The sequence below is a fragment of the Lepidochelys kempii genome, chromosome 4, assembly GCF_965140265.1.
Source record: "Lepidochelys kempii isolate rLepKem1 chromosome 4, rLepKem1.hap2, whole genome shotgun sequence".
Lineage (NCBI taxonomy): Eukaryota > Metazoa > Chordata > Testudines > Cheloniidae > Lepidochelys > Lepidochelys kempii.
Window position 1 is genome coordinate 139,369,951 of NC_133259.1, and position 23,545 is coordinate 139,393,495.

General features: G+C 51.6%; 1 protein-coding gene across 6 annotated transcripts in view; it reads right to left on the bottom strand.

Moving 5' to 3' along the window:
• SIGLEC1 (sialic acid binding Ig like lectin 1) overlaps nucleotides 1–23,545 on the bottom strand; it is a 71,525-nt gene that overhangs the window by 42,325 nt on the left and 5,655 nt on the right. The window contains exon 1 of one of the 6 annotated variants that reach the window (XM_073343062.1): nucleotides 12,408–12,426. The exons of 3 other annotated variants lie outside the window; for them this stretch is intronic. The gene's annotated coding sequence lies outside the window, so the exon portion shown is untranslated. Of the gene's footprint in view, nucleotides 1–4,198; nucleotides 4,288–5,615; nucleotides 5,635–12,407; nucleotides 12,427–23,545 lie in introns of those variants that run through there. 2 more of the 6 variants (XM_073343063.1, XM_073343058.1) reach the window with 2 other exon arrangements.

Consider the following 23,545-nt stretch of genomic DNA (forward strand, 5'->3'; position numbering starts at 1 on the left):
TCCCAGGGCTGTACGTGTTTGTCCCAACTTGGTTCCAAAGATATCCAGCAAATTACAGAACTAAAACAGGTTGGTGGTGTGCCAGAGAGCCTAAAATAACTGCTAAACTCTGGGGACTGCAAGCCTTCAGGGCCGAGAAGGAAATGAATGTCACTGTGTCTCTCTGCAATGTCCTGTCTGTTTCCTGGGGTCACTTTTCCACAATGCTTCCCCACTAAGTTTCATTTCTCCTGCGCTCCTGCCCTGGTTTCACAGTTTCGTTTTCGCTGGTTCGCTCTATGAAGTGATGGATCCTGGGTCAGGTTTCTGAGACACACCCCAGGCCTGCATGTAGTGAGAGGAGCCATTTGTGACATTCAGATCTGGATGTGGGTTTGAACATCCCCAAGGTTTTTGGGGTGCTTCAACCTGCGGTTCTGGTTCTGACCCATCTCTGGCTGTTGTGGTCCAGGGGATAGGGCATTAGTCTGAGATGCAGGAGACCTGGGCACTACTCCTAGTTCTGCCAATAACATTCTGTGTGACCCTGGGTAATTCCCTTGACTGCTGCTTCCTGTCCTGTCTTTAGTTTTATTTGATGTTAATACCTAGCGCTTCTATAGCACTTTTCATCCAAACCTCTACAGGTGCTTTACAAAGGAGGTCAGTGTCAATATTCCCATTTTACAGATGGGGAAACTGAGGCACAGACTTGCCTGAGGTCACCCAGCAGACCAGCAATAGAACCCTGGTCTCCTGAGTCCCAAGCCGGTGCTCTGTCCACTAGACTGCACAGCCTTAGATTATGAGCTCTTTGGGGCAGGGACTGTCTCTCACTTTGTGTCTGTGCGGCGCCCAGCACAATGATCTTGGTTAGGGTCTCTCGGAGCTGCTGTGACATAATAGAGGTTGGCCCAATGCAAACCCACAGGTCCGAGCCCTATTTGTTACTGCTGAGACATCATCTCCCTGCAATCAAAACCTTCACTGAGACTGGGGCTCTCCTGCCCTAAGGAAATGCTGTTGTTCAGGTCTTGTCCCCTTCAGACCTGTCCTCTTCTCTCCAACCCCCAGGGACTGAGCAGCTCCTCAGACTCGATGGTTTTTCTCCCCGACAGATCACGGGAGTCGGTAATTGCCCAGCAATCACAGGCTATGAACATCAGCTGAGCCACCAGCAACGTCATTCAGCTAACTGCTGGATGTCAGGGGCCATGGCAGGCTAATTCGGCCAGAGCCAGTTCATGAGAGACCCGTGAGGAGTCCCCAGCTGAGTGGAGCTCTTCTCTCTGGCCAGCTCAGAGCGGGGCTAGCAGTTTCTATGGTGCTGGAAATGCAGTGGTTGGAGGGGATGTGACACCTCGGTTTCCCCGATCTCTCGTGGCCATTACAGAGCACGTTCACCAGCAAAGTCCCGGTGATCTGACCACGTTCTAGTGTGGGATCATTGCTAGAGGGCTGGGCACACAAGAAGGCGGCAGGCTGGTTGGAAACATTCTGTCAAAATTGCATTGTGATGGAAAAGTGGGGTTTTCAACTAAACCGACCGGGAAGGGGGATGTCTGCTTTCCAGGGAAAACTACAAAAGCTGGACTCCTGAAAAGCATCCACGTGGAAATGCTGTCACAGTGCACCCTGGGGGTTGTAGTTCAGGTGTCTCGCTTCCCCATTCACCTCTCTGGGATGGGTTCCCCAGCTGGACTACGTCTGCCATGATGCATCTCTGTGGCCCTGGGGGAGGTGAGTACTTCTGAGCCCCTGCCAGGCAGCCCCTTCCTTCGGGAGAGGGGGTGCTGCCGATTCTCAGCCCCACGCCTGAGCCATTCGTGGGTGGAGCAGCCAGTCTCCAAGCTGTTCTGTGGTTTAGGAGGCAATGAATAGCCAGTGGTCTCCTGGGTCCCACTGAGGACGTGATCCAAAGCGCAGCAAAGTCATTGGAAAGACCCCCTGCCCCAATGCCTTCAATGGGCTCTAGATATTTAGGTCAGAAGGGACCATTATGATCATCTAGTCTGACCTCCTGCACAACGCAGGCCACAGAATCTCACCCACCCACTCCTGCGAAAAATCTCTCACCTATGTATGAGCTATTGAAGTCCTCAAATCGTGGTTTAAAGACTTCAAGGAGCAGAGAATCCTCCAGCAAGTGACTCGTGCCCCATGCTACAGAGGAAGGCAAAAAATCTCCAGGGCCTCTTCCAATCTGCCCTGGAGGAAAATTCCTTCCCGACCCCAAATATGGCGATCAGCTGAACCTTGAGCATAGGGGCAAGATTCACCAGCCAAATACCCAGGAAAGAATTTTCTGTAGTAACTCAGATCCCACCCCACCTAACATCCCATCACAGGCTCTAGACTAGACCCTGAGCTGGGACCCTCTGGCAACAGCTCCCCTTTTCCCTGCCCCTGACCAAGTGATGGGCTCCCCAGGGGAGAACAGCAGGGAGGTGCAAACCCTATCTACAGTAGCCCAAAGACTGGCTTCCTAAAGATAGCAGATGGTCAGGCCATTTGGAAATTTGTCCAGTGCCCACCCCTGCAGCAGGGAGTCCCACAGATTAGTCACACCTTGCATGTGGAAGTTGGATGACAGATGCCCTCGCAGCTGACACACCTGGCATTGAACCCGGAACCTCTAGAGCTAAAAAGCATGAGCTAAAGGCTAAGACAGTGCAGTTATTCATCGCCTCTAGCTCTTGGCATGGGGAGCATCTGTAACACGCGCTCCCCAGTGGATTACAGTAAATCAGTTTCATTGCCTTTTAAATTCACCAAGCTCCCTCTCGTCCAGTCATCCTGTGTGGTCTCACAATCCAGCTGGTGAAGCAGAGCCCTTGACAATGCAGCAACGAGGCAACCTGGCTTTATTGGAAGCGGACGGAAGAATGAGCCAGATTTTCGGCAGGATCCTATATTGAGTTAGACAGGGGAGGACCCATCACCTTCCTTCCCCATCTGGGGACGGTCCTGGCAAAGGTGCCCAGTGGGCCCGTCATAGGATGCCCCGGGGTGGGCATACTACAGCCCGTGGGCTGGATCCAGCCTGTCAGGGCTTTGAATCTGGCCCATGGGATTGCCAGCCCCGTGGCACAGCGGGGCTAAGGCAGGCTCCCTGCCTGCCCTGGCCCCACGCTGCTGTCGGAAGTGGCTGGCACCAAGTCCCTGCAGCCCCTGGGGGAGTGGGGTGGGGCAGAGGGCTCCGTGCACTGCCCTCATCTGCAGGCACTGCCCCAGCAGCTCCCATTGGCTGGGACCAGGGAACCGTGGCCAATGGGAGCTTCGGGGGAGGTAGCCGCAGGCGAGGACAGCGTGCGGAGCCCCACCTCCATCCCGCCACAGCCTGCACCCCAAACCCCACCTGCACCCCGCACCCCAACCCCCTTCCCTGAGCCCTCCTGCACCCCAACCCCCTGCCCTAGCCTTAGCCTTACATTCATGGCCCTGCATGCAATTTCCCCACCCAGATGTGGCCCTCAGGCCAAAAAGTTTGCCCACCCCTGACGTAGACCTGTCTGACTGCAGAGGTGCTCAGGGTGCCAGGGGATGCACACTGCTCTAGGGAAGGAGGCACCAAGATGCTGATTCTCTTGCCCCATGCTCTACTCCTGTGCCTGAGGTCATTTGCTCTTCAAGCTCCCCAAAGGGTGAGCAGCTCCCTGCCCCGTACAAAGCCAACAGGTAACCGGACTCTTCCCATTCGCCTGGCTACATCCAACGCCATCCTCACGGAGCCGCACCCTGGTGGGGTTGTGGGCTCCGCACCAACTTTCTCGGGTGCCACCACCCGAGAAGTGTGCTGTAGTCCTGCAGGAGTCTGCGTGGGGTGGGGTCACTCACCCTTCCCAGATTTCAGCCTCAGCCTTCCCCACTCCTCGCGTCCTTTCCAGAGGCCTGTGTCATCTAACCACAATCTCGTGTCAGGTGGGTGGTGGAAACCACCCTCTTGTTTGAGTTCTGCACCACACCCGGGAGCGAATGCCATCCCCTCAGCTCAGGTCTGGATGGGATCTGTGTTGTACTGGAATCTATGTATCTACCCCGGCAGCTAGGTACCCGTCGGCATCTGACCTGTGCAAGATGGCCATGTCGCATTTTAAACCCCCTTTATCCAGGAGTCCAGCCCCAAGACCCAGGTATGTCCCCTGCCTTTGCCACTCAGGATGCTCCATCCCCCCAGCCAGAGGTCTCAGGCACGGCCTGGAGAAGCAGGAAATGTTACCTTCTCATGGAATGGTCCCCAGGAAAGAGATGCTCCCTTTTGAAATCCCCAGCCAGAGGACCAGAGCCCTGGACCTAGGAGACGGCGTCTGCCCACACTGACTCCAGGAGAGCTATTTAATCCCAGGGCTGGAGAAGAATCCAGGAGAGCGTCACTTCCCCTTGCTGGGCTTGTAACGACTCTGGTTTGGGGAAGTGACTGATGCCGTCAGCTCTTTCACCCTTTGATTATTTAGCACTATTTTAATGCAGGAATCAGGGTGGTCCTGGGGGAAGTACCAGCGTGACGGCCCTGGCAAGCGCCCAACAGGGCTTGCATGGCTCCAGGCTGGCACCCCTGTGCCCAGAGGAGATCGAGCATAGGCAGTTCCAGCTTCCAGACTGGAGGGGTAGTGTGTGAATTGGCCGCGTGGCGCATGCCATTCTTGGTCTTCCTAACGAACCCCATCATTATCTGAGCTCACCACACAATTCAGCAGATTTATCCTCACAACCCCCCTGGGAGGTAGGGTAGTGCTATTCCTCCCATTGTACAGATGGGAAACTGAGGCACAGAGGGAGTAAGTGATTTGCCAAAGGTTACACAGGAAACCTTCCCTAGCCACTGAACCATCCCTCATCTCTCTCAGTGGCCCCTAGACATGGTTGTGGCTGTATTACACAAATATACATCTCCTTAGATTCCATCATACGCACTTAGATGCAGTCTATACCCCCTTCCGCATCACTTCGGGAGTGCAGTCCCATCTCTCAGCACGGCTGCAGCACCATGAAAATACTAAGCACTAACTCAGGGCTAAGGGAAGAGTGCTCAATATCCACCCAGTCACTGCAATTCAAGGAGAATTTTTGGCAGGGCAAACTAGACATGGGGGTTAGGCTAGATGACCCTTGCGGTCCCTTCTAACCCTATGGGATGATTCTGTGTGTTGGGCTCTGTCAGAGATGAGCATGACACGCCCAGGATAGGGTCAGATGCTTTGGTGGTTGGGGGGGGCTGATCCCCTGGGTCTATGGTCTTTCTGGGGGGTGGCACTCCATAGTACAGTGCTGTCTCTCTCCCAGGGTCGGGGGCAGTTGTTTCTCCTTGCTCTTTGATGCACCTGTATTCCTCCTCCATTGTTCACCAAGGGCACCCACTTCAGGCTTCCAGTTCCTAGCCGGCACCTCTCTTGGATGGAGTCCCGTGTCTCCCTCCCTCCTGACCGCGGATTTTAAAATAGCACATCTCCCTGCCTTACGCTGTGATAGCCCCAGCAAGCCAGACTGCCGGCTGCGCTTTGCTTTCTCTTTGAGGGTTATGATCAGTGTATCGCCCACAACTGTAAGTTACAACTCAACGGCTTCTAAGCAAGCACATTCATTCTTAAGGTAAAAGCATCGCAGAGAAAGCCTATTGAAACAATAAAAGAACCTACCCGCATGCCAGAAAGCTCCCCCAAGGCCACCTCCAAACCCAGCCTCCAGCTATAGTAGGCATTAGTCCTTCCAAACCGACACCTGGGTTTTCCCCATTCATCCGACTTAGATCCGGAACCAGGGTAGAGACTGGGCGGATCAGCTGTTTCTTCATACAGCTCCAGCCTTCGGTCTTGGCCTTCGGTAACAGGTGATCGGCAGACAATGACCATCTCCTCAGAGCGTAGCTTCAGTAGGCTGGGGTTTCGCATACCTGGGGTAGGGGAATTGGCATTAACTTCTCCCTCGGGATTCCCTTGGAAATCCAGATACTCCTTATTGTCCTCAAAATCCATACTTTGCATAATAGTCTTTTGAACTCTCCGGTCATATCTTTCCCCACCTCTCCCCCTTAGAGAGGTCACACACGACCCCAGCCCACAATAACTCATAAACATCAATCAATACGATCGTTCCAGGCTATCGCAGGAAATTGCCATATCTGTCATAGATGCCTTTTGTGATCCCTGATAATCTGAGGGAATCTCTGGCACTCCCCTGGATCTGGGATACTGGATAGAAAGCGTTGTCCTGCTTCAATCTCTCCTCTGTCATGTGGCTCTTCAGTCACTCTTCTCTGGGTTCCGATGGGGCCTAGCGCCTTCCAGTGTCCATCTTCAGTTTGTGGCCATTGATTCAACCCTTGGCAAGAGTCTGCTTTAGTTTTACTTGGGTCACCTCGGGGAAGTCTCTGCTGGTGGGGGTGTTCTGGGCAGGGGGCCGCTGCCTCCGGCTGAGTGCTGCATTGGACTTGTTCTTCCTCAGGGGGCTGTATCTTTGGTGGTCTAGTCGCTACTGCTGACACCGGAGAGAGTGCCTTTTTCAATCCAAAGTTTTAAACTAGGTTTAGTGGCCTTTAAAAGGTTGTTGATGCCTTTTTAATGCCCTCCTCCCCCCAAAAAACCCTTGCACTGTGACACACAATCGTATGGCAATTAGAGATGGAAAAAGCCCAGTTCCCTAGTGCAGCCCCTTCCCTGCAGTGCACAGACACTATGGTGAGGGGTACCTTAGCAGTGAAGATAAGGTTAGAAATAATGGTAGAGTACCAGAGGGGTAGCCATGTTAGCCAGTATCATGTCCTCTCTAGTGCTTTACCCCAAGCACAGGCCCTTCCTGGACTTGTATCTTTAACGACCAGCGTCGATCACTCCAGCATTAAATTAGAGAAGGGACCAGACCAAAATCCTAGATCCAAACACCCAAATCTTTGGATCCAGATCCATACTTTGCCCTGGGTCCTTATCTCTATAATAAGATGAACCGACACCCTGGATGCAAACACCTCCGAGCTTCAGGATCTGGATTCTGATCTGTACTCTATGGCTCAACTTCATTTCTAAACCCAGTGCAAATGGGATGGGTGTCCGGGAAATCCCCCTTTTCAAGCCCCAAACCATAGCGAGTAACTTACACCATCCAGGGCAGCTCCACCACTTGGCATCGGATGTGAATCAAACCTGAGGCAGCTGACTTCACGGGCCAGGACCGCTGAGCTAGCATTAAAAGGAGAAGCTGCTGGCTCCAGAGTTTGATGTGAAAACCTAGGGTTAGGATATTCGTTTATTAAACGATACTAAATAAAGCTGTGTCCCAGGATTGCAACGGCCAGGAGCGATGTTGTCCTTGACTTTAGGATGGCAGTGTGGTCGAGTGGGCGGTGCCCTGGCTTGGCATTCAGAACACCCAAGTTCCATTCCTGGTTCTGTCAGGAATTAGCTCCTGGTGGAATCGGTGTGTCTTGCATAAATCTCTTCATTTGTCTCTGCCTGTCGTTCCCCACCCACTTTGCATCTGTTTAGACTGTGATCTCTTTGGGGCAGGGACGGTTCCTTACACTGTGTTTGCACAACATCTAATGCAAGAGGGGGAGGGCGATCTTAGTTGGGATCTCCCGTTTTGAGCCGCAGTCTCGCATGATTGGCTTGCAAGATTTCAGGGTGGCTGGATCTGAACTTGATCCCTGTTCGTAATCTTCATTCTCCAGTGGCTCTCAATCCCGAACCACAACCTACACCCAGGCTGCAGCCAAATGCCAATCTCTACCTGAGGATTTGCAGAACACTTGCCGGGGAGTCTAATAGCCCTGAGGGTGTCTCTACACCACATTGTAAACCCCCCAGAGCATCCACACACAAATCTTTCTGAATCAGGTCTGCAAGCCTTCAGGACCTGGATCCTAGGATCCATCCGGAGGGCTGGGTCCGAGCCCAGGACCTGGTGGGACCAAGTACCATCAAGACCTGGGTCCAAGCCCCGTCATTTTGCAGTGTGAATGCAGCTCAAGTCTGCTCGTGTCCAGAAATTCCTCCAATGTCCCACAGTCCTCTGGGCCTGTGTAACTGAGCCCTTCTACCCCCAAACTTGCCATTTGATTTCCAGGAACCAGTCCAGAAGCAAGCGTACTTGGTTCAAATACAGTTGCTGTGCATTTAACTCTTCCTTTCCATGCTGACCGCCTCACCTGAAAATCCACTGATCAGTTCCCTGTGTCCATTATAGCCACTGACAGAAAGATGCCCTACCCAAATGCACTGGTACCTGGCCGTAGGAACACAGCCAAATTCTGGTAAATCTGAGCATGAGACAAGCAAGACATCTGACTCTGGTAAGAGTGCAAGAAATGATTGTGTGTACAAAGAAATCTTTCAGGAGCTTTAGGCGTTGGGAAGCCACCGGGCCGCCCATCAGTGCAGAGAATGAGTCACACAGCTTGAAATCGACTATGGCACAGCCAGAGAGAGTAACTGCACCTCTGGGAACTCCCCTTCTACCTGCCTCTTCTATGAGCAATTTGACCTGGTTCTGGGGGCTTCAGCAAGCACGGAGCCCACCGCGGTGCATGAGAATCGGCTCAGCAGGGACAGCACCTTTATAACAGGAACCGCCAAAGGAAAGCCATCAGCCACCGGATGAAACTGGGGACGTGACCCTGGGGAAGTGACATGTTGTTATCCTTATTTTATGAGTAAAGGGGAGCAGAACTGCCTTTAGCCTGTCCTGATTGAGGGGGCCGCCCACAACTGAAATGAATTCGCTGAGTAGGGGGCTTGGATGCCAGACCCCTGTGACGGGTAAGAGGCGGTGGAGACAGGTGTCCCTACCAGGAGGTGTGGGCTCTACCGAAGATTCCCGGGCACCGTTGAACCTTCCCCTCCCCACTGCTCAAAGGTAGAGCTAATTAAAGCTCTATGTTTTGCTAAGTGCTCACGAGAGCTGAAATCACCTGTTGTGGGACAGCCTTTCCTCCCAGCCTGCTTCAGCAAAGAAGTTCCCCCACTCAGAGCTGACAATCGCTGAGAGCTGTGGGGGGGACCCCCAAGAGACGGACCCACCGAGGTCACAGTAGTGACCGTGTGCAGTGCAGCCGCTGGCAGGACGCCCAGCGGAGCAGAGCAGCGGCTGGTCAGCAGGGCGCTGACAGCAGAGCAAGTGCTCAGATGGAGGAACAAGCAAGGGGCCTCCCTCTCTCCCTCCCCCGGGTGGGAGGGGAACTCCCCCAGCGGCGCCTCTGAACCCGGGGTCCTCGCTGACCCAGGACACCCACTGTGACTGGGGTGTGGGAAGGGAGCTGAGGGGGCAGAAAAGGAACTGTGGTTGTAGAACTCAAGAGCAGGAGGCGGAAGGCTCTGTCCCACGCACTCTGGGGTGGGCGGCCCGCTCACAGCTTTATAAATCCTGCGTGCGGCATTTTCCCTAATTAATGTTGGCTGACTTCCCTCCTTTCATTAGAAGTTTCTTTTCTACACTCAGACTCTGTGCTTGCGAGAGGGGAAGTATTGCCTCTCAGGGGTGGTGTGTACATTTCCCAGGTTACTGGGTGGGGGCTTGAGCTGGTTCTGTGTTGTACTGTTGAAAAGGACCTCCGAGATATTGAACCCGGCCGCCAGATCCACGTGGCAGAGGGGTGTGAGCAAGTCACCCCTTAACCTTCTTTTTTGTTGAGCAAAATGGACTGAGCTCTTTGCGTCTATCACTAGAAGGGATGGTTTCTAATACTCTCTCCAATTTATCAATGTCCTTCTTGAATTGTGGGCACCAGAACTGCACGCAGGATTCCAGCAGTGGTCACCCTAGTGCCAACTAGAGAGGGAAAGTACCTCTCTGCTCCTACTGGGGATTCCCGTTTCTCCATCCAGGGCGGCCATAAGGTCAGCTCATGTTCGGCTCATTATCTGCCATGGCCTCCAACGCTTTTTCAGTCCCTGTTCCCCAGGATAGAGCCCCCCATCCTGTAAGTGAGGCCGTCAGTCTTTGTTCCCAGATGTAGACATTTACATTTAGTTATATTAAAATGCATGTTGTTTGCTTGTGCCAATTTACGAAGCGATCCAGTCTAAATCAGTGACCACTTCTCTTATTTATTTCCCACTTCCCCAGTTTTTGTGTCATCTGCAAACTCTGTCAGTGATGATTTTATGTATTTTTTCCAAGTCCTTGATAAAAATGTTAAATAGCAAAGGGCCAAGAACTGATCCCTGAGGGACTCCACTGGAAACACACCTGAGAAATGACGATTCCCCATTTACTGTTACATTTTGAGACCAGCTTTTCATCCATTTCATGTGGGCCATGTTAACTTTATATTGGTCTAGTTTTTTAATCAAAATGTCATGCGGTAACAAGTCAAACCCCTTACAGAACTCTAAGTATGTGATGTGAACACCATTTTAGCGGGTGCTTAGCACCCACCAGCAGCCAGTTTCCCCTGCTCCCCACCAGCACCTCCAGCCCACTGTGATCAGCTGTTCCGTGGCCTGCAGTAGGCACTGGGAGGGAGGAGGAGGAGTGGAGACGGGGTGCACTTGCGGGAGGGGTTGGGGTGGGGCCTGGGGGGGAGCAGGGGCTTGAGGGAAGGGGTGGAGTGGGGCGTGGCCTGAGGCTGAGCAGGGGGTGAGCACCCTCGCAGAAAGGAGGAAGCTGGTGCATGTGGTGAACACTATTACCTTTATCAACCAAACATAATCACATCTAAAAAAATATCAAGTTAGTCTGACAGGAGCTATTTGCCATAAACCCATGTTGGCCTGCATTAATTCTCTTACCCTCATTTAATTCTTTACTGATCAACTCCTGTAGCAGTCACTCCATTATCCTGCCCAGGATTGACATCAGGCCATCAGGTCTATAATTACCTGGGTCATCTCTATATCACTGGTCTGGACTTTATTCCGCTTGCACATTAGAAATGGGATCAAGTCATGATCACTTGTACCTAAGCTACTGTTCATTTTTAGTTCTGTGATCAGCTCCTCTTTACCTGTCAAGATGAGGTCTGATAAAGATTTCCCCTGGGTTGGCCGCAACACCTCTTCCTGCCCCTTAACATTTGGAATTTAATATTCAGGCAAAAGATGGGAAAGTACAGGGAGGCACCAAAGACAAAGCTGGCACAAGCTGGCTACTTACGCTGAAAGTAACGTAAACTGTGCTTTGTAAATACCAGGTGGCTAGTTTAAGGGGGCCTTTGGGAAGCACACCCGGGTCAGGTGAAGGAAAGACGCGGGGAGACTTCTCTGCCTGGGAAGGGTTGGCGACGTCGCGGATTGTGGTTATTTGATTCTCTTAAACGTTCTTAATATCGAACTGCAAGTATGGTCAGTTCGTTGGCTGTGCCGTTTAATCACCAAGAGGATGCTCGTGCTCATGGCAACGAGACTGGAGGCTCCAGCTGCCCCCGGCCTGCGCTGCCATGTCCTGCAGCCCACGCACCTGTCAGGGGTCTCAGACTCCTAGCACCTCGAGGAGCGCAGCCTGAGAGAGGCTGTCTGGTTGACTGCACCGCCTGATGGGCTGAAGGAGTCAGCGGGTCGATACTTAAGCTCAGAAGCAGCCGTGGTTCAGGGGCTGCTCAATGCTCTCTAGCCTGCAGCTGGGCCTGAGCCTGTCCTTGCCTCCACCAGCTTTAGCCTTGCTCGTGCTCCATCCTGCATCAGCCTGCACCTGCTCCAGTCCCCAGCTCCTTCCTGACCTCTGTCCCCCAGCTCTGACCCTCCGCTGAGCCTTCTGACTGCAAGTCCGCTTAACCCTTCGACTTAGGCCTGACTCTTGCTCCAACCACTGGGCCAGACCGTTGCTGACAGCACCCGTTGGGCAATACGGGGTTGAGTGGTCTGTGTCACAAGGAAAGAACAGAGTTGGAATTGCTAGCAGGCTCGCCTGGGTGGCCTCCAGGGTACAGGAGCACCCGGTTCCTCTTCCTAGACCCCTCTGGGCATGTTCTAGAGGGGACTTTTCCATCAGCAAAGAGGAAGTTCTGGGGAAAGGGAAACTAGTGAATGTACATGACAGGGCAGAGCCTGCCAGACGTGGAGGACCACGCCCGCTGCACCACAATGGAGCGACTGGCAGCTGTGATTCAAGGAGGTGTGAATTCCATCAAGGGGCTAAATCCCAGGAGCAAAGCTCCCATTCGTCTTCGGCTGCTGGGCTGCAACCCAGGGGTTGGGTTTCCTGGTGCAGATCCTGCAAGCACAGCTCTGCATGGGGAGTAGAATTGGTGCCTTGAATGCCATGCTTGGATCTAGGAGGCCTGAGTGCTGGTCCTTCTTCTGCCACTGATTTGCTAAGTAGCCCTGGGTAACTCACTTTGCTTCCTCATGCGCCTGTTTCTCCATCTGTAAAATGAGGATAGCAGCATTGCTAACCCCAAGTGCTCAAAATCATTAGTCAGTTCCCCACCCCACAAATCAGAAGACTGGCTTAAAATCACGAGGTTTAAAAAATGAGAGTTTGGGGGTCTGTTTATTTACCTTCAGGTTTCTGAGCCTTCAGGTGCACTTGGATCATGTTTTCAACCTTTGCTTCACAACTGGCAGGGCTAGGAAATTACTTTTCCTTTTATGGGGGAATCTCAGCTTTCATTGGACTCTCCTGATTCCAGGACCTGGGACTTTAAGGAAAAAAAATCCCAGCAAAATACTGCGAGACTCATGATAGATTCATGCAAGTAGGCAACGCAGGCATTGCCAGACTGGATCACACCCATGGTCCATGTACTCCAGTAGCCCCACACACAATGCTGCAGAGGAAGATGTAACAGGGTAATTAGTTACACTGGGGTAAAGCACCTTCAATGCTTGGAAAATACCAGACACTGAGATGAAACCAACAAACAAACCGTGATGCCATTTCTAGCCCGGTCATTAAACATGTGTTACCGCGTCATGTTGCCCAGGAATATTTGTGCCGGATTTTTTTATGCGCTGCAGGCTCTCTGTTGTCCAGTGGGCTTTGGATTCTGGGTCTGAGCAACATCTGGTGGCAGGTCTTTAGAGCTGTGCCAAGGAAAGGTGGGCAGGCTGTGGTGGTGGGGCAGTGGAGGGAGCTGGTAGCCCCGAGTTACAGCCCCCAGTTCTAGCACTGGCTTGGCTGAGGTCCCACAGGGAGTCCTGGAGCCTCAGGGACCGGAGGAGAAAGAGACGGGCTCCAGTGATGCCACGGGGGGAGGGCTGGGTCGAATTAGCTCCTGGCGGAGTCGGCGTGTCTGTGTTTCGTTGAAGACGGCCAGCAGCACGTTACCTACACTGGGGTTTGGGGAAGCCAGAGAGAAAGTGGCTCAGATGCCATGACAAGCAGGGGGCCAGTCCAGTGAACAGACCCGAGGCGCCGTGACAGTTCATGCAGGAGGACTCATGCAGCCCTTTAGGAGAAGATGCCATGGCTAGTGGAGACTCCCAGTCTGTTGCTGCAATAAGAGCAGTGGGGAGATGCGGCAAGGCGGCTGGGCAAGGGCTGCTTTCTGCTCCTTCCTGGGGGGGCTTTGGAATGGTTTGCATTCCGCGGAGATAAGGGGCCTGGGCTCTGCAGAGGGGAGCGTCTCAGGAATTCAGGGGAGGGGATCTGTGCTGGAGAAGAGCAAGAATCAGCCAGAGCTTCCATCCTGCATGGCAGAAATGCACCTGGTCCCCTCCTTCCGTGGGAATTCTCTTCTGAAGAGAGAATAACCCTTAGCTTAGAAACCTGGCTCCTCTCGGGCAGGACACAAAGCCTCAGGCCCTGATCACATACAGCAAAGGAGAATAATAACAATGACACTGTTTGGAGGCCACTCGGATGCCTTCACCTGAGGTGCTGTGTCTCCTTCCAGCCACCCTGTCTCAAAGAGCCAGCAGAGAAATAAAGGCAGTTTCGCAACCAGGGCTGAAAACGATTAGAGACCATTATTATTTACTGGGTGCAAACCCAGGATAAAAAGACAGTTTCCGCCCCTAATAGCTCACAGTCTAATCGGGAGAGACTGGGCCCAGTTTGCTCTGGCTGGTCGGGAATTTTTCAGCAGAAAGTCTTTTCACTGGAAAAAGACGATTCGTCAAAACTGGGACTTTGTGTGGAAACCCAGCGGTTTGGATGAAACTTTTGTTTCTCAGGTCCAGGATGGAGTATCTGGTCAAAGCCAGCGAGGGAGAACAGGTTACCGAAGAATGGCCAATAGCCTGGTGGCTAGGGCATGTTTAGGGACTGTGGGAACCCAGGTTCAAATCCCTGCTTGGTCTGATTCTCTTTGCCTTGCCCAATTAATAGGTAATTATTCATTCAAGGTGCAACAGCTCCAGCAAGTGAAAATGACTAATAGATCAGTGTAGGGATGGGGGAATCCCCAGAATTTTTGCTTCCTGGACAGCCCTGCTGTTTACATCTGGCCTTGTCTACACTGAAAAGATTTGCTGTTTTTGCTATCCTGCTCTTGTTAAAGTAGCCACCCACCCTCCCCATACAGATACAGTTCTACTGGCAGTGGAGAGAGCTACATCCCATAAAGCGAAGCGAGAGAGGCTGTACGGTATGAAGAGCTGTGCCAGGGTGTACAGACCCCGCACCAGTCAGGAAGGGGCTAAGGAGTTGCTGTGGTCTGGAGTCATCGTGCCCTACTACAGCTGCAAGGCATGTTGGGACTGGAGGAAGGGTTCAAAAGGGGGAAGCCCAGCTCAGCAGGAGGTGGCTCAGGGAGGACTGACCCTTGGTTCTCCAGCTCCAGGGGAGAAGCCCAACAGAGCCTGCGCCCGTGGCTATGGACTGTCCGAACCCGCTGAGAGAAAGGCAGGCCAGGCTATCAATGATTACCAAGCTGCTTTCTGGTGGGGGCCAGAGGAGTGGGGCTGGCCTGTGGCTTGCCGAAGGAAGAGAGGCTGATGGCTTGTTTGGGGCTGGTTGTTCTCTCCCTTGTCCTCTTGTTTCCTTGGAATCCCAGAAGGGTGGAACCCCAGAGACGCTGGTGACAGTGCAAGAGGACGCTGGTGAGGTTTCATTTACTGCTGCGAACTGCCTTTACTGGTTGATTTGTTGACGTGCCCCCTACTGAGTCAACGTGGGTGTGACACTTCCATTGCTCTCATGTTTTTCTACATTAAGTAAAGGTGTGTGAATGCTAATCAAAGAGGACATGGGCTGTATATTGGTTCTAAGTGGTACTTTTGATTTAGACCCATTGCACAGATCAGCTCAGGTTTATTCCTCCCAGTGTGCAGGGCCCAGCCAGGTGGAGGGACCGCAAAGGTTAATTTCCTTTATAAAAGTAAAAGGACTGCGGCAGAAGGGTGGCTAGAGGAGTCCCACCTATCCAACATCACCACTTGGATACTCTGGATCTCCTTCCCTGCAGACAACATCAGGCGCCAGGGCACACAGGTGAGCATTGCCTGCTCCCCAGTAACCCAGGAAGGAGGGGAAAGCGGGGCAGGGGGGTACATTTAGGGAATAAATCAGTATAAATTCTGTGTTGTTGATCTGAATAATAAGAGATGAGGCTGCAGCTGCACACTAAGGTCCTTTGGTGCCTTTCTCTTTTCTTTTCTTTTCCTTTCTTTTTTTTTTTTTGCAAATAGGAAAAAATATATTAAATGTTGAAATTAGAAAGCATCGTATTGCTGTAGACAACGGGGATGTTTATATCCTTTGGGCTCAGAAATAGCGTGTAAATAGACCTGACCTGACTTTCTCAGGCAGATACAGAAGAAACTCATGTTTCTAGAGAAAAAGCTCAGAAAATCAACATCCAAATAATGTAGTTAACAGAGCACAGTATTATGGACCAACAGTAAGTTCAGGTATTTATCCAAACTTTGAGTGGCAACAACACCAGACTCTTCAACAGTGCTTTGTCATCATATATAGAGTAAGTGCCATAACTGCAGTCAAAACTAGCCATCCTACATAACATGAGAACGGCCAAACTGGGTCAGACCAAAGGTCCATCCAGCCCAGTCCCCTGTCTTCCGACAGCGGCCAATGCCAGGTGCCCCAGAGGGAATGAACAGAACAGGGAATTACCATGTGATCCATCCCCTGTCGTCCAGTCCCAGTTTCTGGCAAAGGGAAGCTATGAACCAGTATAATATAACTGAAACCGTTACAAGTGTATTCTTGGAAATGCTGGCCTAGCTCAAGTTTTCCTCCCTTTCTTCCTCTTTCATTGCTCATTCGGAGAGAAAATAGTTCACAGACTAGTTTCTTTCCAATTTTTCCCCAAATTTCCAATTTTTCAGGGCAGACAGACAGATCTACATAAAAGGTTGTTACAAGGAGGAGTGTGAAAAATTGTTCTACTTAACCTCTGAGGATAAGACCAGCAGCAAGGGGCTTAAATTGCATTAAGGACAGTTTATGTTGGACATTAGGAAAAACTTCCTAACTGTCAGGGTGGTGAAGCACTGGAATAAATTGCCCAGGGAGGCTGTGGAATCTCCATCATTGGAGATTTTTAAGAACAGGTTGGACAAATACCTGTCAGGGATGGTCTAGATCAGGGGTGGGGAAACTTTTTGGCCCGAGGACCACATCAGGGTTGTGCAACTGTATGGAGGGCTGGGTAGGGAAGGCCTTGCCTCCCCAGACATCCTGGACCCCGCCCTCTATCCACCCCCTCCCACTTCCCGTCCCCCCTCAGAACCCCCGACCCATCCAACCCCTCCTGCTCCTTGATCCCTGACTGCCCCCGCCCCTAACCGCCCCTTGGGACCCCACTCCCTATCCAACTCCCCCTGCTCCCCATCCCCTGACTGCCCCCCTGAACCTCCGCCCTATCCAACCACCCGCTGCTTCCTGTCCCCTGACTGCCCCTCATCCAATCCCCCAGCTCCCCGCCCCCTCACCATGCCGGAGCCAGCCACGCCGCCATACTGCCCGACGGGAGCAGCGGGCCAGAGCGCTGCCCGCACAGCGGCGTGGCTGCGGGGGAGAGGGAACAGTGGGGGAGGGGCCGGGGGCTAGCCTCCCCAGCTGGGAGCTCAGGGGCCGGGCAGGACAGTCCCACGGGCTGGATGTGGCCCGCGGGCCGTAGTTTGCCCACCTCTGGTCTAGATAATCCTTAGTCCTGCCATGAGGAGACTGGACTGGACTAGATCAGTGGTTCTCCACGAGAGTAACGCATACCCCTGGGGGCAGGCAGAGCTCTTCCAGTGGGTACATCAGCTCATCTAGAGATTTGCCTAGTTTTACAACAGGCCACATAAACAGCACTAGTGAAGTCAGTACAAACTAAAATTTTATACAATGACTTGTTTATCCTGCTCTATATAGGATACACTGACCTGTAAGTACAAGATTTATATTCCAAGTGATGTATTTTATAATTATATGGTAAAAATGAGAAAGTCGGCAATGTTTCAGTCACGGTGGGCTGGGATGCTTTGGTATTTTTATGTCTTGTTTTGAAGTGAGGTGAAACTTGGGGCTACACGAGACAAATCAGCTTCCTGAAAGGGGTACAGTCATCTGGAAAAGTTGAGAGCCGCTGGACTAGATGACCTCTCAAGGTCCTTTCCATTCCTACGGTTCTATGTTTTTTCCCCTAAAGTGCTCTGCTATTTAAAGCCGTGTCACTGCACATCTGCTTTATCCAGGGATTCCCAAGCTCACCTGGGTGAGGCACCGGTTCAACACAAAACCAGCTGGAACTTGGTGGCTCTGAATCTTTCCTTTTGAGCTTTTCAAAGTTGAAACTCACAATGAAGCTGTAGGAATGTGACCTCCCCTCCACGCACACACTCCCGCCCCCGCAGGGGCTGGGAAGGGTAGCTCAGCCTGGAGAGCTCTGATGGTGGGTAAATATTTTTCTTGGCAGCCAAATGGATGGGAGCCCTCCCATGCACTCAGCAGAGGAACCCTGGGAGGTTTGCACACAGTACAGCTTTGGAGAGAGCAGAGGGTGTGCTTAATTTGGGGGGGAGGGATAGCTCAGTAGTTTGAGCATTGGCCTGCTAAACCCAGGGTTGTGAGTTCAATCCTTGAGGGGGCCAGTTAGGGATCTGGGGCAAAAATTGGGGATTGGTCCTGCTTTGAGCAGGGGGTTGGACTAGATGCCCTCCTGAGTCCCTTCCAACCCTAATATTCTATGATTAATCGCAACCCTATGGGAGAAGATTGTGCTGTGAAATCAGGGCCCCTGGTGCACTGAGCCCAAGCCCAGCACAGGCAGGAGGGATAATTCCCTCCTTATTGCAAAAGGCTTTTCACCACCTATGTGTCTCTGGAATGGACCTGTGTCTCTGAACCTGCAGCCGATAGGAGAGGCTCTAGCCTTCCATCAGTGCACAGACCCCATAGGCTTTAGGGGCCCCGCAGCACACCACAGCCTGGCCCTGCTGCCCACTGTGGGTGCTGAGGAGACAGGAAGTGGGTAGATCCCTAGACAAAACTACCTGTCTCGACAGCCCAGAAAAAGTGGTTCTTGAGGCCTGGGCAGAAGTGATGGCAGCTCTCCGGGCTCCAGGACAGGCGCAGTCTTTGTAGTAGGAGGGTTGTGGGATGGATTGAGGGGCATATGCAGAGGTGGGGTGTGGGGAGCCCAGGACTGGGATAGTGCGGGGTGGGAAGAGAAAACCAAGCTTGCAATGCTTTGCCAGAGCTGCACATAGGCAGAGCTTGCCCATTGCCCGGGCCTGACATACTCAGCTGTGAGTAACCACTCTGTGGGTGGCAGGCAACTCTCGCTGTCAGCTGGGCAGATCCCTGTCTCTGGGAGGCTGCCGAGCTGACCAAGCGTCGCTCAAGCTCGTTGGTTAATTAGCTGAAGGGACAGGTGGGGCCTGGCCCCTGAGCAATGTGTCCAACACCCCTCTCCCCACCAAAACTGGGCCACCATCTGTGCAATCTCCTTCATAGAACCAGTGAGACGATAGCATGCAAATTAGCTGTGCAGTAAGGGTGGGGATTGGTTGAGTTACCACAGATACCATAATCGTAGAATCATAGAACTGGAAGGGCCCTCGAGAGGTCATCTAGTCCCGTCCCCTGCACTCATGGCAGGACTAAGTATTATCTAGACCGTCCCTGACAGGTGTTTGTCTAACTTGTTCTTAAAAACCTTCAATGATGGAGATTCCACAACTTGCCTGGGCAATTTATTCCAGTGCTTCACCACCCTGACAGTTAGGAAGTTTTTCCTAATATCCAATCTAAATGGCCCTTGCTGCAGTTTAAGCCCACTGCTTCTTGTCCTGTCCTCAGAGGTTAACGAGAATAATTCATCACCCTCCTCTTTGTAACAACCTTTTACATATTTGAAGACTTATGTCCACACTCACGTCTTCTCTTGTCCAGACTAAATAAACCCAATTTTTTCCATCTTTCCTCTTAAACCTTTCCTGAAATGTGGCACCCTGAACTGGACCCAGTACTCCAGCTGAGGCCTAATCAGCGCGGAGCAGAGCGGAAGAATTACTTCTCGTGTCTTGCTTACAACACTCCTGCTAATACAGCCCAGAAGGATGCTCACTTTTTTTTTTTTTTTTTTGCAACAGCATTACATTTTTGACTCACATTTTGTTTATGATCCACTATGACCCCCAGATCCCTTTCGGCAGTACTCCTTCCTAGGCAGTCCTTTCCCATTCTGTGTGTGTGCAACTGATGGTTCCTTCCCAAGTGGAGAACTTTGCATTTGTCCTTATGGAATTTCATCCTATTCATTTCAGACAGTTCTCCAGTTTGTCCAGATCATTTTGAATTCTAATCCTATCCTCCAAAGCACTTGCAACCCCTTCCAGCTTGGTATCACCCACAGACTTTATAAGTGTGCTCACTATGCCGTTGTCCAAATCAGTTATCGAGACAGTGAATAGAACCGGGTCCAGGACAGATCCCTGCGGGACCCCACTCAGTACGCCCTGCCAGCTCCATTGTGAACCGTTGTGAGCCCATGTCTATACGTCTAGTGCTGCAGATATGTGGTGAAGACACTCTATGCTGACGGGCGAGCGCTTTCCCCCTTGGCAGAAATAAACCACCTCCCCGAGCAGCATAAAGCAATGTCAGCAAACAACGCTGTGCACACAAAGGCTTATGTCGGGATCACTTAAATGACCCAGGGGGGTTGAATGTTCACACCCCTGAGCGACACAAGTTTTGCTGAAATAGGCTGCAGTGTAGACATTGCCTTCACTACTTTCTGAGAACGCTTTTCCAACCAGTTCTGCACCCACCTTACAGTAGCTCCATCTAGGCTGCGTTTCCCTGGTTTGTTTATGCAAAGGTTGTGGGAGACAGTATCTAAAGCCATACTCAGGGGTTCTCAACCTTTCTCTTTCTGAGGCCCCCCCACCTCACCATGCTATAAAAATTCCACCGCCTGCCTGTGCCACAACAACTGTTTCTGCATATCCAGTGGATTAAGAGCCAGGGCTAGCATTCGGGGGTATTAGGCAGGGCCATTGCCCGAGGCCCGATGCCCGATGCCACAGGGGCCTGCAAAGTTAAGTTGTTCAAGCTTCAGCTTCAGCCCAGGGCGGTTGGGCTCGGGCTTCAGCTTCAGCCCCGGGCCCCAGTGAGTCTAACACCAGCCCTACTCTCTATTTCCCCCATGCTAATTTTCCCCCTACTGTTACTCACACCTTCTTGTCAACTGTTTGAAATGGACCATCCTGATTATCACTGCAGAAGTTTTTTTTTCTCCTGCTGACATAGCCCACCTTAATCGATTGGTCTCGTTAAGAGTTGGTATGGCAGCCCCCATTGTTTCATGTTCTCTGTGTGTATATATATATATACACACACACACACACACACCCCTTCCTACTGTATTTTCCACTCCATGCATCTGATGAAGTGGGCTTTAGCCCATGAAAGCTTATGCTCAAATAAATTTGTTAGACTCTAAGGTTTCAGAGTAGCAGCAGTGTTAGTCTGTATTCGCAAAAAGAAAAGGAGGACTTGTGGCACCTTAGAGACTAACCAATTTATTTGAGCATGGGATCCAGCAGACCCAGGTTCAATGCCTCACTTTGCCACAGACTTTCTGTGGGACCTTGGACAAGTCACTTAAACTCCCTGCCTCCATTCCCCATCTGTAAAAGGGGGATGAGACTGTTTCCTTTGCCTCTCTTGTCTATTTCAATTGTAAGCTCTTTGGGACAGTGACTCGCCCCCTTCTGTCTGCGCAGCACCAAGAACACCAAGAATCCAGTCTGGGTTGGGACCACTAGAGACTGCTGTAATAATTACTAATAATCTAAAGAACTATTAATAACATAGGAAAGAAAACTGATTAAACTGTTATCATTTCTTGGGCCTCTGTCGTTAAGGGTCTATACAGATTTCTTGTCTCCGCTCTCTTATGGCCCCTCAAACATTCTCCTTTTGTGCTGGAATTTGCCTGTTTCGTCTCAGTCCAAAGGGCAATTACTGGGAGTGAAATCCGTCCAGCTGTTCTTGAGTTATATGGTTTTTATCTTGACAGGGTCCCTTTAAAAGAAATAACACCAGAAGCGAGCACACTGCAGTCGAAGAGGAAATCTGCGGTTGGTTGGGTCTAGAGCGGAGCTGAGGATGAGAGAGGCCCGAAGGCTGAGGAATCTCAGGGAGTATAACAGTTACAGTAAGAATTTGACGGCTAAACATTCTGCTTCGAAGGAGGCGTCTGACCCAGGCTGAAATCCATCTCTCCTCCTCCACTGGAAAAATAAACGCTCTTCCAGACGCGTTTGCCTTCGTTGGTGTTTGCTGCGTGGGGAACAGGAGCAAGCAGAGGGGAAGGGGAATAACTTCTAGGGGTCACAGGGCTGAGAAAGAGACGCACATCGGGGGAGTCTGGAGTGAATTCAGGGCTTGTGATCAAGCCTGACTCTGGGATACATGCTCCCTCATTGGTCACGTGTAGTTTCAGAGCCAGATTTCCTCTTACCACCCTGAAATCCTGACCCAGAGGGGCCACCTCTAATGGGGAAGGGGAGGGTTCAGTTTTTGGCATCCCTGGTAGAGCATCCCACAAGAAAGGCCAGTACGGGGGGTGGGGTTTTGCCACATGATCACCTTTTCCCTAGAAGACCCCCAATGTCCTCTTATCCAGAGCACCCAAGACCCGTCTGTGACACACCAGGGCACAATCCAGATACATGAGCAGCTGTCCTGCAACCTGGGCTGCCTTACCATGCCTTGCTGAGGTGGCTCCCACCTGGGACACTCACAAACGACCAAGCAGCCTGCAAATCGCAACCTGATTGTTGTGAGCCAGCCACACTGGGGTTACACTCTGGCTCTCACCAGCCTTGGTTATACTGCAGAGTGACCCCAACACCTCCCCAGTCCCAGATTTCCCCCCAGAAATGTGTGCCCTGTACTGCCCAGCCCTCTCCTGGACAGTACAGAATATTTTAAGTCCATCATAACTTAAAGGGAATAATATGCCAGCTCATTAGCTCAAATAGAAATTCAGACACTTCAGTTTAAACACACTGGATTAGATAGAGCAGTAAAACAAGTTTCTTAACTACAACGAGATGGATTTTAAGTCAGTATACGTAACGAGGCATAAACATCAGACATGGTTACAAGACAAATAAAGATAAGACGATTACTAATACCAAACGATACCAGATTCAAGCAACGTTTCCCCCCACATGCCCTCAGCAGCTGACCAAACCCTGTAGGTCAGGACCGATCTCCCAGAGTCCAGTGAGTTCCTGCTTTGTCACGTCAGGTGCAGTGAATGCAATGGGGGCACCTTGGGGTGTTTGTCTCTCCTTTTTATAGTTTCAGTCCCTCTCTTGAAAGACTTTTCCAGCTGGGCACTAGGAGACAAAGTCTATGGGGAAGGATGTTCCCTGCTGGCTTTTCTCACCTGTTTGAGCTTTCATTGCTTCCCTTCCTGCTTGATGACTATGTTTGCTGCTTAAATGCAAATGAAGCAGAGCACACATTCCTCTGTGTAGGACAGACCTGTTTGCTGACCACTGTTTGGGCAGGGCAGAGGGGCTTGGAACATGTGTTAATAACACCATACAGGGACATCTTACTGATTTGCATACAGTGTTGCCACACACATTTTATCAGCAAATTATGAGTTTGCCAGTGATCACTTACAAGACATGCCTGGTACAACAATTATTACAGTAGTGTTCAGGGTGTGACCAAGGGGTCCATTCTGTCCCACCATCCTATTGCAAGGTCTTAGTAGATGGAAAAGACTGACCGTGGTACATAAGGGTTGGGAGATCTTGGGATGGGAGACTGCCTGTCCTGGTATTATTAGATATTTGTATCACAGTAGCTCCTAGAGGGCCCCAGCCAAGATGCGGGGCCCACTGGGCTGAAAGACAGGCCCTGTGCTGAAGAGCTCTCAAATTAAAAGACACAAGCAGTTCGTGCAATACTGAAGGGATGGAGGACAAGGATAACACTGGCCAAGACTCTAGCTAGGAAGAGCAAGGTAGCCCTTGGGAACAGGCCAAGGGCATTGAGTCAGAAAGCATGTGGTCTTGTCCCGTCTCTGTCTGGCCGGCTTCGGCTGACTGTGTCTATGTGCAGCATGTGTCTGAATGGGGCCCTGCCCAGATGATGGATGTGGGACAAGGGGCAGCCAGTCTGTTGGGAGTTGTGTAGCCTCAGTTGCCCCCCAGGACAGAGCCCTCTGTCACTTTCTAAGCTGGCTTGCTCCTCACATCACAAGGAACCTTTC